General features: G+C 41.7%; 1 protein-coding gene across 2 annotated transcripts in view; it reads left to right on the top strand.

The window, feature by feature from the left end:
* KLHL25 (kelch like family member 25) overlaps positions 1 to 7,759 on the top strand; it is a 58,251-nt gene extending 50,492 nt beyond the window's left edge. For both annotated transcript variants that reach the window (XM_089687658.1, XM_089687657.1), the window contains one exon: positions 6,847 to 7,759. The gene's annotated coding sequence lies outside the window, so the exon portion shown is untranslated. The remainder of the gene's footprint in view (positions 1 to 6,846) is intronic.
* The last annotated feature ends 7,016 nt before the right edge of the window (positions 7,760 to 14,775 follow it).

Below are 14,775 nucleotides of genomic sequence, written 5' to 3'. Positions count from 1 at the left end.
ACATTTTTGCTGTGAAGAAGAGGCATGTGATCTCCGCTGAGTCAAATTCAGTTTTGAGAACTGCAAAAGTAAACCAACATCTGTGATAATATCTTGTAGGCAGAGAAACTGCCCAATAATCTTACAAAAACCTCTGGAAGAGCATGACATTGTGAATGGATTCATGGCATTTATTTACCAAAAAAATTAAACATATATAGTCTTATTTTACATAATTAAAAAACTAATCTTTATTTCATGATGGAATAACCTTTGGATGGTAATATATTTTCCTCAAAAAGCATTTTATTCAAAAAAATCCGATTTTTTTTTTTTTTTTTTTTTTTTATTTATTTTTCTTTTTTTTATTTATTTATTTATTTTAAAAAAAATCATTTATTTTTATCCACCCTGATTTTAATACTCAAAGCAAACTCCCCCATCCATCCAGCCATGTCTCCATGCTTTATGTTGCTGAGAAATCACTTACAAAACATCCCCCTAGCATTTCCTGCTGTGGACTTCTTAAGTAAGGGCAGATGATTCATGTAGCATTTTCTTCCTACAATCCATCTGCCATTAGCTCAGGCATGCAGACTGGAGCATGTGCTTAGCTTAGAAAGGCTCTCCATCATTTGCCTAGGCCTGTAAACCGGGAAGTAACTGAAGAAATGTAAAAAAATTAAATAAATTAAAACCAGTAAATATGATATACTTTCCACTCTATTTAGTAATGCTGGCAGCATAAGGATTTGAAATAGTCAATGTTGATTGAGATAGTGAAGTTCTATGTAAGTTCACCGTTTTTTAAAAAACAAAAACATTGTTTTGCAGATTAAAAAAAAAAAAAAAGGGGGGGAGTTAATTTAATTACTCTGCAGGTTGTAAAGCATTGCACCCATAAAAAGCAGGTCGTGGGTGCAATGTCAGGCTGCTGCAGACTCTCACTACAGCTGTGTGACCGTACCTCCCATGATATTAAAGGTATACACTTGTTTTTATAAAATAATATGTTATACTTACCTGCTCCGTGCAATGGTTTTTCCCCTTAGCATGCTGCTTGGTAGGGGGTCACTTGTGCGTGCTCGCTCCTGAGTACCGCACTGTGTGGCCATAAGAACCCTGGTCCTTCCTCACTGGTTGTGATTGACAGCAGTGAGAGCCTATGGCTCCTGCTGCTGTGTCTGAGCCAGTGAAGAGTCAGAGAGTCTGGAGAGCCTCGGCTCTCTTGCACAGCGCTGGATTGAGATGGGGCTCATGTATGTATTAGGAGGGTTTGGGGGAAAGCTGCAAATAGAAGGTAAAAAACCTTCAGCCTTTAGAACCCCCAATGCTCAGTATGGCAGCCAGCCTTCTTACATTACTAGAAGGTGGTCAGCAGCGGCAATCTCTCTCTGGTGACAGGTGCCCTTGAAGCTGGTGAAGTCCACATCATAGAAAAGCTAAAAGGCTGACTGACCGAAATGAGTTTCCCTTTCAGAGTTTTTTTTTCCTCCGGTAGACCATCACAGCTAGATCATTGTTAACCTAATTGAGAGGCAGTCTACTGGTCTGTGGACAGATTGTTCCGTGTTATACCCTCTTACATCAGTTGAAAATGTGGAATTAAAAGAGCAGAGATATAAATCACAAAGTCCCTGAGCGGATTGTGGTTCTCATCATTATGGAGGACGTCTGCCAAAAAGACTGGAGGAAAGAGAACTGATTATTTGAAGGGAGACGATCTTACCATTCCCCCCAATTATTTGCAATGGAAATTAGGCATAGTCGTATGATGTGTCGGAAAAGTGAAAGGCTTAGCTGAGACAGCACTCGGGATGATTTTTTTTTTCCCTCTCCATAAACAAAATGCTCAGTGTAATTTGTGGGCTGCTGCTGGCTTCTATTGAGTCGTGGTCATTTTCAGCGATCTGACGGTTTTAAGCTGCTATACCCATAATCAACCAACTACCCCATGACTCCATTAATCCTTTTATAAGGACTGCCAGCTTTTGCAAATCGGGCTTCTAGATTCCAAGAACACTCTGCAATCTCTTTTAAAAAAGAATGTGCAATACAGTTCATTTAGCATTAAGAATTGTTGAAATGTCTTTGTAGTTTATATTACTCCCTTGGTATGTGGATCATGTAGACATTATCCTGTTAATCTTACATAAGCTATGAATTTTTGAATAATATGAAGCCTAATGTATTTAGAATGGGACTCTCTGCTTTTATTCCATCGAAGTGAAAATTACAAGAAACAAGGGACACAATGCTTGACTGCAGCTATTTCATCTGTACTGTGCTTCAGCAGTCTCCAATCCTTCTATATAAAGGGCCAGTTAACTGCCCTTTAGGATTTAGGGGGGGGGGCATGTGGTTGGTGGGAGTAGAAAATGCCTAGCCATCAGTGGGAGTAAGCAGTACCCCATCATTGGTTTTATATTTCAATGGTTTTTATTAATTTTAATCAATATAAAACAGAGGCAACAAAACACGCCCCCACAGGGGCTATCACCCATCATTGGTTTTAATAGGAGGAATAGTGCCCCATCGTTCGTGTCATTGGGAGGAATGCCCCATCATAGGCATCAGTTGGAGGAATTGTGCCCACAGTGCTGGATAAAGGCAGGCAGAAGGCCACAACCAACTGCTGGGCCACAGCTTGAAGACCACCGCTGTACATCATTGTCCAAGATGAGAGCTAGCCACACTGTAATTGGGGAGACAAGAAATTGGCCTGTGGTCATCAGTGGGAGTAATCAGTACCCCATTATTGGTTTTAATGGGAGGAATAGTGCCCCATCGTTCGTGTCATTGGGAGGAATTCCCCATCATAGGCATCAGTTGGAGGAATTGTGCCCAAAGTGCTGGATAAAGGCAGGTAGAAGGCCACAACCAACTGCTGGGCCACAGCTTGAAGACCACTGCTGGACATCATCGTCCAAGATGAGAGCTAGCCACACTGTAATTGGGGAGGCAAGAAATGGGCCTGTGGTCGGTGATGCAGGTATAGATGTTGTCCAGGACTCTTTAAAGGGAACCTTACTCTGTTTTATTCTTTTGGAAGTAAACGTTCTGCCTAAGAGCTGACACACAAATCATCTACTGTGGCTCACGTTGATTTAAGCCCCGTACACAGGATGAGAATATCGGACGAGTGATTGAATTTTTTTTTTGGGGGGGGGTTTGCGTGCTAGTCTCATCAAAACCGAAAAGGTTACTAACGTTACAAAAATTCTTGTAAGACAGAATACAACTTCCCATGATGTATTGTAATATATTTAGTTTCTGAGCATGTGTGGTCTTGGTCACTTGATTTTTTTACGGACGAATACTGTACTGATTAAATTAAAATTGTCCAATTGTTATCGTACGAGAAACATTTTCGTGCTTTTCCATTTTTGGATAATTTCGTATGAACTGTCATGATTTGGCTCTCGAAAGCTGTATACTAATCAGACGATCTCTCCAAAAGTGTTATTTGTAATCCGCTTTTCTCATTGTGTGTCCTAGGCATTCATTTTGCTTTGTTACTGGGGGATTGACTTTCTTTTCATGATTTAATGGCATGGCCCCACCATCTGTCCATCCTATGAGAGTGCCTTTAGTGGTCACTGAGGCATTGGGAGTGGTATTTGGCTGGGTTTAGCCATAAGGGTAGAAGAGGTATTCAGGTCCAGAAGTGAATTCAAACCAAATCACAGAGGAGCACAGAAGATGCTATTTTGGATAATAAAGGTAATAGCTGGTATCTTGTGGTCTTAGATCTTAGACAGCCAGTTCACTTCAAAATTTTAAGGAATACAGGTTCACATTAAACAAGTTGTCATCTGTTTTGAAACCTAGTGTCTCTTTTTCTGTTCCCAAGGTATCTTTTCTTGGTTTCATGTGTAAAGTGGTTGAAAAGCCTGAATGTTTTTTGTGGCTGCTGACCCAGCTGTCTGCATCCTCATTGGTTTAGAGGAAGCAGAGGGAGCCATTGGCTCCTGCTGCTGTCAGCCACAGCCAGTGAGGAGGGGGGGAGGGGCCAAGCCCTGTTCTGTATGTCTTATGGATACACAGAGCAGGGCTTGGCAAGGGGGAGGAGCCCAGAGCACCAGAGGGAGACCCCAGAAGAGGAAGGTCGGGGCTGCTCTGTGCAAAACCTTTGTACAATGCAGGCAAGTATAACATTTTTTTCTTAATAGAGGCCCTTTTGTATCAGTTAAACCAGGACATTGTTCTTCCTTGACTGTCCTGCTGCATGGCATCACAACAAGATCTCCCTCCATTGTCAACAGTACATACTGTTTAAGTGTCTCTCTGCTACATTTTCCTGTGACACTCTATTTATTGTTCCTGAAGGTCTCCATTGGGAAATGCTTGCTTCTTGTTCCACTGGGAAGATTTATCAACTCGTCATTCAAGTGTATAGGCTTAGACAAGGTTCCACTTTTTCCCATCAAAAGCATTCCTTAGATCAGTTAGATACCGGATGCCTAAAAACCCTAGAAGCACTGTTTCTCAGATTTACAGGACTGCAACATGTCTTTTTGGTTAACATGTTCATTAAATTTTTAGGCTTCTTCTGATGTTGGCTTTGGTTGTAGGTTCTTCAGGTGGCTCTGTAGGCCCCGCCTCTCTTAACCTGTGGTTGTTTGTAGGCCTGTTGGCATGTGGTTTTCTGTGCTACCCAATGTTCCTGAACTATTTAAAATGATACTAAAGGCAGTCTTTAATATTTTAATTTAAAAGAAAAAAAAAAAAAAAAGACAATAAAAAAAGTTATGCTCACCTGCTCTGTGCAATGGCAATGCAAGCTGCTTGCTCAGGGGGCACACGTGTGTGCTCAATCTTTATCTGTGTCTGCCTATGGAGCTGCACTCCATAGAACCACATAGCGTAATTTGGAACCCATTCCTTCTTCCACCTCTTCACAGCATTTGATTAACAGCAGTAGGAGTCAATAGCAGCTGCTGCTGCCAGAGTCCCTGTGTGAAAAGAAATAAAGGAGAGATCCAGCCATGCACAGTGCTTAATTAATTGAAGTTTTGAGTAAAGAGCAAGATCACAGGTGCAAGCTCAGGTTCCTGCAGACGGTCAGTGTATCTGTCTGCTTGTACCTCGTACGGGCAGGTAGTTACACAATGACAGGAAGAATCAATTGACTGCTAGAGCGCCCACTAACACCCTGGTAGTTCAGTGGGAGCTACAAGGCATCAGCCGCAAAGGCTGCCGGTACTTTTAGTTCATTCATTCACAGAACTCTTGAGTGTATCCAAAAATAATTGATAATTATATTTTATTTATATATATATATATATATATATATATATAGGTTAAGATAACCAGTAGCTATCCCAAAACTCACAATGTGTTTTGTGGAACAATGTTCACTTTTTCAGGGCTGTTTCAGAGACTGAGCTGTCACTGTATCCATTGTACCGTTGTATTATGCAGTAGGCAAAGTGCTATACTCCTTCACCCCATTCCTGATCCAGTGACATAATGGATATACAACTTGTCGGAATCACCCAGCTGCTCTTGAAAATCCTGTAGGCTGGGCCTGTGATATACACGGTCTTTATTGAATCCTCTGGAAAGTCTATCAGTCTATCTAAAGTGGTAATAAACCCAGGTCCCTGCATACACTAAATCCAGTCTCCCACAGTACACAGAACATGGAAATTCAATTATTGTAGCAAATATAAACTGCAAAATACCTTTTCTCATCAGCAGTATATAGCAGTCTTCTGACTTCGATCAGTGTCTGGTAGAGCACAGTTAACGCTTGTAGGAGGATTTTTCATTCTCTTCTGCTTGTCCTATGACACTACAGGACCCCTGACCCTCTGTCTGGACAGTGCTGATTGGCCCAATTATGTGCGCTTTCCCAAGGGAAAAAAAAAAACTCTCTTGCTATACACACACTGAACTAAGCATGTGCAGCTTTCCCCCAACACTCTGTTCTATCAGCAGATGGATTGGGGACAGTAGATATAAGGGAAGGATCAGAGAAGACAGGATCAAACATCCTTTTTACACAATACAGAGGATTAACCCCTTAGGCTCCACATTGAGTATAAAAAGCATGCTGTACTGCATATACAGACTGATTTTACTGTTGGGGGTTTAGTAATACTTTAATGCACTGGTGGAGAAGGAACTCTGCATAGGTTTCAAAAGTGAAACTGAAATGGTGAAGTTATGCAGAACTCTAGTGTTGAGAAGAAAAATCTCCAGATGGACTAAATACATAACAATTTTTACAATTCTCTGTTACAGATCCTTATTTGCTTTTGGTCTGTAAATCCTGATAATATGCACTGCCAGCACATTTCTTTCTAAAAGTGGGCAGAGGGTGATCTGTCCTTACCATGCCCTCACCATCAGCTCCAATGATAACCATACCCCCCCATTGGTGTGCGTTAGACAGGAGATACCAAACTCTTTAATTCCTAGAAGGTCTAGCACTTGCTGGTAGTAATATAGGCTTTTATGAGGTCCTGTTTATACCCACATCCTCTTACTATGCACATCTGCTTTCTCTAATGCTACAGGGAGTGAAACATGGAGCCCCATCCATCAGTGACCCCTCAGCCTGTCAATGTAATAGGAGTTACTCCAGCATAATGAATCAAAGCTCAGTCTGATTTCATTTTTCACCAATTATTTCCTTTCTTAACTTTTTGCCTCCTTAATTAGTAACATCTTTGTAGTTTTAGAATGTCTTTTCTTACATTGGCTGCTTTTGTAACAGTATGGGTTGTGCCCCAGAAGGTCTGGCAGGTCATGAAATACATTTCCTTTCATAACATGTATTTGTTGGGCAGATGTGCTCACCACACTCGGAACACAAACTCTGAGGCTTTATAATATTTTTTTTTTTTCTCTTCCTCACAGATGTGTCCGTGGCTCCGAATGCTGCATTCGACGTCTCAATTTCAAGATACAGAGCGACTATTGTCATGACTATAAGAGCCTGCTGGGGTTTGAGACTATCCTATGTTTCAGCAACTCGCGTGGCAAAATAAGAGGTCACAGGAGCGGCACATGTGTTGTGTGTATGTTGAGCAGCTTTGTGTAGGTTCTCGCTGTATTGATGAGTTGAACGTCACTGCAGATTAGGAGTCACATTATTTCTGATGAGTGATTGCAGAGGTCTTTATAACTGCATAGAAAGGTAATTACATTAGTCTGAACCGCACCTTGAAGGTTCTGATAGTTAAACAGAGATATTCACTTTTGAAGGACGATTCCCTTACTACTAAAGCTTCCATTTCTCTACGTTTGTGCTTTCCAACCTTCACCCCTTGACACATTTTACAGTCCAAGGCACAATAGTTAGGGGTCATGTACACTGCAGCTCCTACACTGACGTTCAGGAGTTGTTCAGCAGGTTTTTTTAGAAGCCCCTGAACTCTCCCTAATGTTTTCTTATGTGTCCATGTCCACTACGTTGTTTTTTTGAACACACCAAACTTGCGTTCAGGAGTAGATTATAAGCGTTTGTATTTAACAGCATTTTTTAACTTCCATATCCAGATACTGTCCAGGGATTTTTTTCCTCATCAGAAATGCATGCAAAGTGTTTTCCATGTATTCAAATGGACCCGATACACCAACACAGTCAGTTCCATGTTTCAACTTAAGGAAAAAATGGTAGAACGTGCTGCATTATGCTCATAATGGGATCCATAGTGAATACAACCAGAAAAGACAGGTCATCTCAACACATACTGATCTCTGTGCTTCTGCTCTCTCTATTTCTCTCAAAATGTCTGAAATACAGTGGAAAACGAAAGTTTGGGCACCCCAGCCAAAAATTTGTATTAATGTGCATAAAGAAGCCAAGGAAAGATGTAAAAATCTCCAAAAGGCATCAAATTACAGATTAGACATTCTTATAATATGTCAACAAAAGTTAGATTTTATTTCCATCATTTACACTTTCAAAATAACAGAAAACAAAAAAATGGCGTCTGCAAAAGTTTGGGCACCCTGCAGAATTTATAGCATGCACTGCCCCCTTTGCCAAGCTGAGACCTGCCAGTGTCATGGATTGTTCTCAATCATCATCTGGGAAGACCAGGTGATGTCAATCTCAAAGGTTTTAAATGCCCAGACTCATCTGACCTTGCCCCAACAATCAGCACCATGGGTTCTTCTAAGCAGTTGTCTAGAAAACTGAAAATAGTTGACGCTCACAAAGCTGGAGAAGGCTATAAGAAGATAGCAAAGCGTTTTCAGATGTCAATATCCTCTGTTCGGAAGGTAATTAAGAAATGGCAGTCATCAGGAACAGTGGAAGTTAACTAGTTGCCGACCGCAGATAGCCGAATGATGGCTTCACTGCAGCCGGCCAGTTCTGGGTGGACGTCATATGACGTCCCCCCAGAACGCGCTCTCCTGCGCGCCCCAGGGGGCGCGCACCCGGTGATCTCCGTGATCGCTGTGTCCTACGGACACAGCTGATCACGAGATGTGGTAAAAGGCCGATCATACCGGCCTTTTACCACGTGATCAGCGGTGTCCAATGACACACTGATCACAGGGAAATGCAAGTGCCGGTTCTCGGCTGCACTTTCCTCACGCTGTCAGATCGTGAGGAAAGTACTGCCAAGAACCGGCAGTTGTCAGAGCGAGGATCGGCACCGATCATCAGGGCCACTGATGATCAGTGCCCTGATGATCGGTGCCCAGCAGTGCCACCCACAAGTTCCGCCCACCTGTGCCCAGCAGTGCGCCCACTAGCTCCGCCCACCTGTGCCCAGCAGTGCACCCACCTGTGCCCAGCAGTGCACCCACCTGTGCCACTCTGCAGTGTCACACACCTGTGCCCAGAAGTGCCACCTACCTGTGCCCAGCAGTGCCACCCACCTGTGCCCACCCACCTGTGCCCACCAGTGCCACCCACCTGTGCCCACCAGTGCCACCCACCTGTGCCCACCCACCAGTGCCACCCACCAGTGCAGCCCAGCAGTGCCCAGCGGTTGTGCCAGTCAGTGCCATCTATCAGTACCCATCATCAGTGTCGCCTATCAGTGCTGCAAATTAGTGCCGCCTATCCGTGACACCTCATTAGTGCTGCCTATCAGTGCCGCCTATCCGTGCCACCTCATTAGTACTGCCTATCAGTGCCCTTTAGTGCTGCCTATCAGTGCCCATCAGTGCTGCCTCATCAACGCACATCAGTGAAGGAGAAAAAATACCTGTTTGAAAAATTTTATAATAGAAACAAAGAAACTTTTTTTTTTTTCAAATTTTTTGCACTTTTTTAATTTATAGCGCAAAAAGTAAAGTGCCCAGTGGCGATTAAATACCACCAAAAGAAAGCTCTATTTGTGAGAAAAAAATGATCAAAATTTCATATGGGTACAATGTTGCATGACCGCGCAATTGTCAATCAAAGTGCGGCAGCGCTGAAAGCTGAAAATTGGCCTGGTAAGGAAGGGGGTATAAGTGCCCGGTAGGCAAGTGGTTAAAGCAAGATCTGGAAGACCAAGAAAAATATCAGACAGAACAGCTTGCAGGATTGTGAGAAAAACAATTCAAAACCCACGTTTGACTGCACGATCCCTCCAGAAAGATCTGGCAGACACTGGAGTTGTGGTACGCTATTCCACTATAAAGAGATACTTGTACAAATATGGTCTTTATGGAAGAGTCATCAGAAGAAAACCTCTTCTACATCCTCACCACAAAAATCATCGTTTGAACTTTGCAAATGAACATATAGACAAGCCTGATGCATTTTGGAAAGAAGTTCTGTGGACCGATGAGGTTAAAATTGAACTTTTTGGCCGGAATGAGCAAAGGTACGTTTGGAGAAGAAGGGGCACAGAATTTAATGAAAAGAACCTCTGTCCAACTGTTAAGCATAGGGTTGGATCAATCATGCTTTGGGGTTGTGTTGCAGCCAGTGGCACAGGGAACATCTCACGAGTAGAAGGAAAAATGGATTCAATAAAATTTCAGCAAATTTTGGATGGTAACTTGATGCCATCTGTGAAAAAGCTGAAGTTAAAGAGAGGATGGCTTCTACAAATGGATAATGATCCTAAACACACCTCGAAATCCACGGGGGATTACATCAAGAGGCGTAAACTGAAGGTTTTGCCATGGCCTTCATAATCTCCTGACCTCAACATAATTGAAAATCTATGGATAGACCTTAAAAGAGCAGTGCGTGACAGACAGACCAGAAATCTCAAAGAACTGGAAGACTTTTGTAAGGAAGAATGGGCAAAGATACCTCAAACAAGAATTGAAAGACTCTTGGCTGGCTACAAAAAGCGTTTACAAGCTGTGATACTTGCCAAAGGGGGCAGTACAAGATATTAACTCTGCAGGGTGCCCAAACTTTTGCAGACGCCATTTTTTTGTTTTCTGTTATTTGTGTAAAGTGTAAATGATGGAAATAAAATCTAACTTTTGTTGACATATTATAAGAATGTCTAATCTGTAATTTGATGCCTTTTGGAGATTTTTACATCTTTCCTTGGCTTCTTTATGCACATTAATACAAATTTTTAGCTGGGGTGCCTAAACTTTCGATCCCCACTGTAGTTGATTTTTTTTACTGTTTTTCAGTGCATTCTGGGTATTTGGGAAGGTCTCAGAAGGTTATCGTTCAAAAACGCTTCTAAACGCACATAAACACAGTATGCAAACGCGGCTAATCTGATGTTTTTTTTAACCTATGGTTTCCAGCAGTCAGTTCCCATCGTTCAGAAGAGTTTTCCAAACGCCCCGTGTACATGAGCCCTACATGAATAAATGTTGCATATAGTGTTAAAGAAGAATGTTGCGCATGTTTGCATACTTACATTGGCCAGCTCGGACCAGTGTAGCTATACCTGGCCGATGTATAGTGGAAAAATGCAGCGCTAATTAGAACATAACGTCCCATACACAATAATGTAGATGACAGCACAGTCCATGTAGGTTTCCCATATAAAGAGATGAAGAGCCGTGCAAAGGCAAGGAGTTCCAATCCAAAAGAGGGACCACCACCATACACCCAAATAAATTTGGCCTTTTACCAAAAGTGTTTGACTATGCAAGTCAGTCAACATAAGTAGTGTTCTAAATCTAACAGGTGCTGCAACTGGTTCTTGCATAGAAATGCTCACAGGGTCATCCAAGATGTTCCTCCAAAAAGAGCTTCTAATGGCAAACTCCCCATCAGGCCACCAAAGCACCACATGAAAAGAAGAATTGCCCACATAGTGTAGTAAATTCAAAGTTAAAAGCTGATTTATTGAATTACACTTACATAGCAAGCAAAAAAAAAAACAGCATATCAATGACACTGTGATAAGTTTCTAACCGAGAGGATGGCCGCTGTCCCTCCAGAGCACAAAGACATCACACGGTGTGACTCCACCCTACGTGTTTTGTCATCAAGACATTGTCAGAGGGCCACTCCCCCTCATTGAAGAGCGTTCCACAGACCGGAAACGGTGCCTCAGACCGGGAAATGGAGGCAGGAGTTAACCACCTCCACATAACAATGCATTCCACCTACAGGAAGCACAAAACACCAGTGGGGAGTAACAGTGGATCCCATTTTACAGGGATCAAATGAGTATGTTACCAAAATAATGCCAGAAATTGCCATAATAGCAACGAATGGTTAACCTTAATATAAATTTGTACTTTAAAGAACATACCTGGCCGATGCCCCTGGAAGGTTGGAAATCACTGAAGTAGACACCGCTACTCCACTGATCTCCACTTTCTTCTGGGTCTCATACTGAGTGACCAGCCTAATTCCACTGTGAACATAGGAGGTTTACCACTCAACATGTGCACTGTTCAGAGTGCGCTTTGCATTTTCTAAATGAATGCAAAGTATTCTCTGATTGGATGAAGTGGAAATGCAGGGTGGTGATGTCATACTCTCCTCCTCGTTTAATCAGAGAATGCCTTGCATTCATTCTGAAAATGCAAAGCATTCTCTGATACCAGTGCTGACGGACTGATCCCTGTATTTTGTAAACAGCGAGGCAGTCACTCAGCACAGACCCCAGAAGCTAGTGGAGCTCATTTAGGGCAGTGCATCAGGCTGGCCACTCATCATGAGACCTAGAAACAAGTGGAGATGATAGTGGCGTCTACTTCGGTGATTTCCAGCTTCCAGGGGCATAGACCAGTTATGGCATATACTGTACATAGTTACGTTACCAAGCTGGACCAATGTAACTATGTGAAAATATACCATGGCTGGAATTATTTAATTGCCTATCTTATCTGTTCAGCTCTTCGACGAAGACACGTTCATTGATATTTTGCTTGCTTGCCATGAAGTGGTCTTGGCAGACAGCTTGTATGGACAGAATTTTCTGTGTCTCTGTATATTGATCATGGAAACCTCTATAAGTTGAGCTTTCCCCACTGGGCACTATGGATACTGTATTACCCAAGAGTACAAGAATGGTAATACGTAAATACTATTAGCAACATTAACAAATTTTGATACTGCAAAGCAGTACAATAAAACAGACACAGATATGTTAGCTATGCTGTGATAAAAAAATGTATCTTGAGAGATAAAATACCCTTCTATACGCCTCTGTTCTTGTAGTGCACCTGTGATGAGATAAATACAGGGGCTGCCACTGATGACGTTCTTCTGAAAAGTCTAGTCACCTGAATGTTATGCTGGCATACTGAACTGAAATAAATATGCAGATCGGGAAATTTGCTGAAAAGCCAAAAGTCCTCGCTTACACATACTTGAGAGGTCAGCAGCGGCGGCCTCAATGTTATTTCTTAAACCAGCCATAGACGAATCGCTATTTGTCCGGTTGCTATCGCATTTCAGTCCATTTATGGGCAGGCTGGTTGTACTGCAATGATCGCTTCATTAACTTCAGTACATCTTGCCTGTCTTTTTTTTTTTCCTTCGTTCAATCACTGCCGGTGACTATAGCAGCCAGCAGTGATCATTGTATTCTGACAGATGTGAAACCTCCTGCTGTCCTAAAACTAAAGCTCTGCGGGAGGGATTCTGACTGACTGTGTTGATGGGGGAATCGAGAAATTTTCTTTTCTGCAACCCATGGTTTCAGGAAAGAAAATTGCTTAATGTAAGGCGTACTTGATGTTGGGTTTTCTTTACATGCAATGCCAGCTATCCTCTAACTAAGCTATCTTGAGCACACCTCTGCATTGTGCTTCTTTTAAAATTGTTCAGTTTGTTCACTAAGGCTCAATTTGCTCCCCTTTTGGATGCCACCATTTTGCTTAGAGCATGACTTCCTGAGAACATGTTGTTAACCAGTTTCCAGAGGCCATAACCAAAGGCACAAGTCTGTTATGGCTTGATCCTGTCCATGATCTGTAAATTTGCAACAACATTGAGGGCAAGGTGACAGATCCATGTTACCAAACAGAGAGCATGGACAGGGAAGTTTTATGAAGCTTCAATGTCAACTAATTTAAAAAAAAAGGATGAAATTCCCTACACAAAACCATACTTAGAACCTTTTGAAGGATGCTTTCTTTGGGTCAAGAGAGCAAAACATACGAATACACAAAACGGGGTATCATCAATGACGTACAAATACACAAAATAGGGTGCCATAAACTATCTACTTTTAGGAAATGGACCGGTTCGGTTTATATCACATATGTCTTGGCTCTTTGACCGAGAAAATAAAAATATGCATGCATCTGCAGATTGGTCATCTCCTTTCTGGTAGTAGATGACTCGTTCTGCACCACATTTGGCCGGTGATAGCCGTGTCTGATAAGTGGCTTATGGGACAAAAAAAAAATAGACTTTTGCACATGTTACTGTGACCCCCTAATTAGAACAATTTCTGTATAGCTCAAAAAATCTCCAAGTACAACCATAAGTAAGGACTTCAAACCCTTTTTATTGATATTCAGCACTTGTGGTTGCTTCCAGGTCTTTTCTGTATGTAAAGCACATTTTCCTTACAGACGTACTTGGTGTCTATATAATGTACAGCCTTTTGTTACTGAAGGAACCAGATCCACCACTGAGACACAATGTACTAAGGTTTCTGTAAGATTCTCTTGTATAATGACCCCTATGCTGTGTGTAGGTGTTGGGTGCTTTTTTATTCTCTATTCATTAATGGAGAAAAATTGTCTTTCATACAACCTCTGCATCACCTCCTTCACAGCTGCATTGACTGTATGGGCTTCCTTTGAAATTCTGCTTGGTTTTGTGTCTGAAAATTAATTTTCCGGATCAATGAATAAAACAACACGTTGATGCCAATACAACAGCACAAAAACACCTAAACATAATATTGATTAAAATGAATGGTGTGCAAGTTTACAGTGAACATTAAAAAAAACACCAAACAGTGATGGCAATTTTTAAAAGGTTACTAATTGTAATGTAAATTTTGTTAAAATTGCAGTCACTAATAAATATTACATTCATGTGTCCAGACTGTTGGTTTAGTTATGACTTACAAACTCAGTATGAATGTAGTGTTAATTGATGTTTCCTGTGCTAATGAAATAGTAAAAATGGTTTTGCCTAGAATAGTTCTGGTCCCAGTTAGATACGTGTGGTCTTTTAGGCTTTTTATGGTTATATACGAATATTTAATAAGTTCCAGTGTCACTGGAAATTTGGATTTAATTTGTCTGCAATAAATTGCAGTCTATAGCAGTCAGAAGCAAGTTTGCATCCTAATGCCAGCCCATCCTTTTCCCATAGTGGTGGAATTGGTGCTCTAATATCTACAGCATTTTAGAGGCAATAAAACCTTAGATTGTGCGGCCCTTAAGGGTTAGGGACCATGACCACTTTGTCATTATGGGTTACTGAGTGTAGATTATTGA

This window comes from Staurois parvus, unplaced genomic scaffold, assembly GCF_062004578.1.
Source record: "Staurois parvus isolate SC_StPar_1 unplaced genomic scaffold, SC_StPar_1.0 ptg000432l, whole genome shotgun sequence".
NCBI lineage: Eukaryota > Metazoa > Chordata > Amphibia > Anura > Ranidae > Staurois > Staurois parvus.
This window is presented reverse-complemented; position numbering and strand designations above follow the sequence as displayed.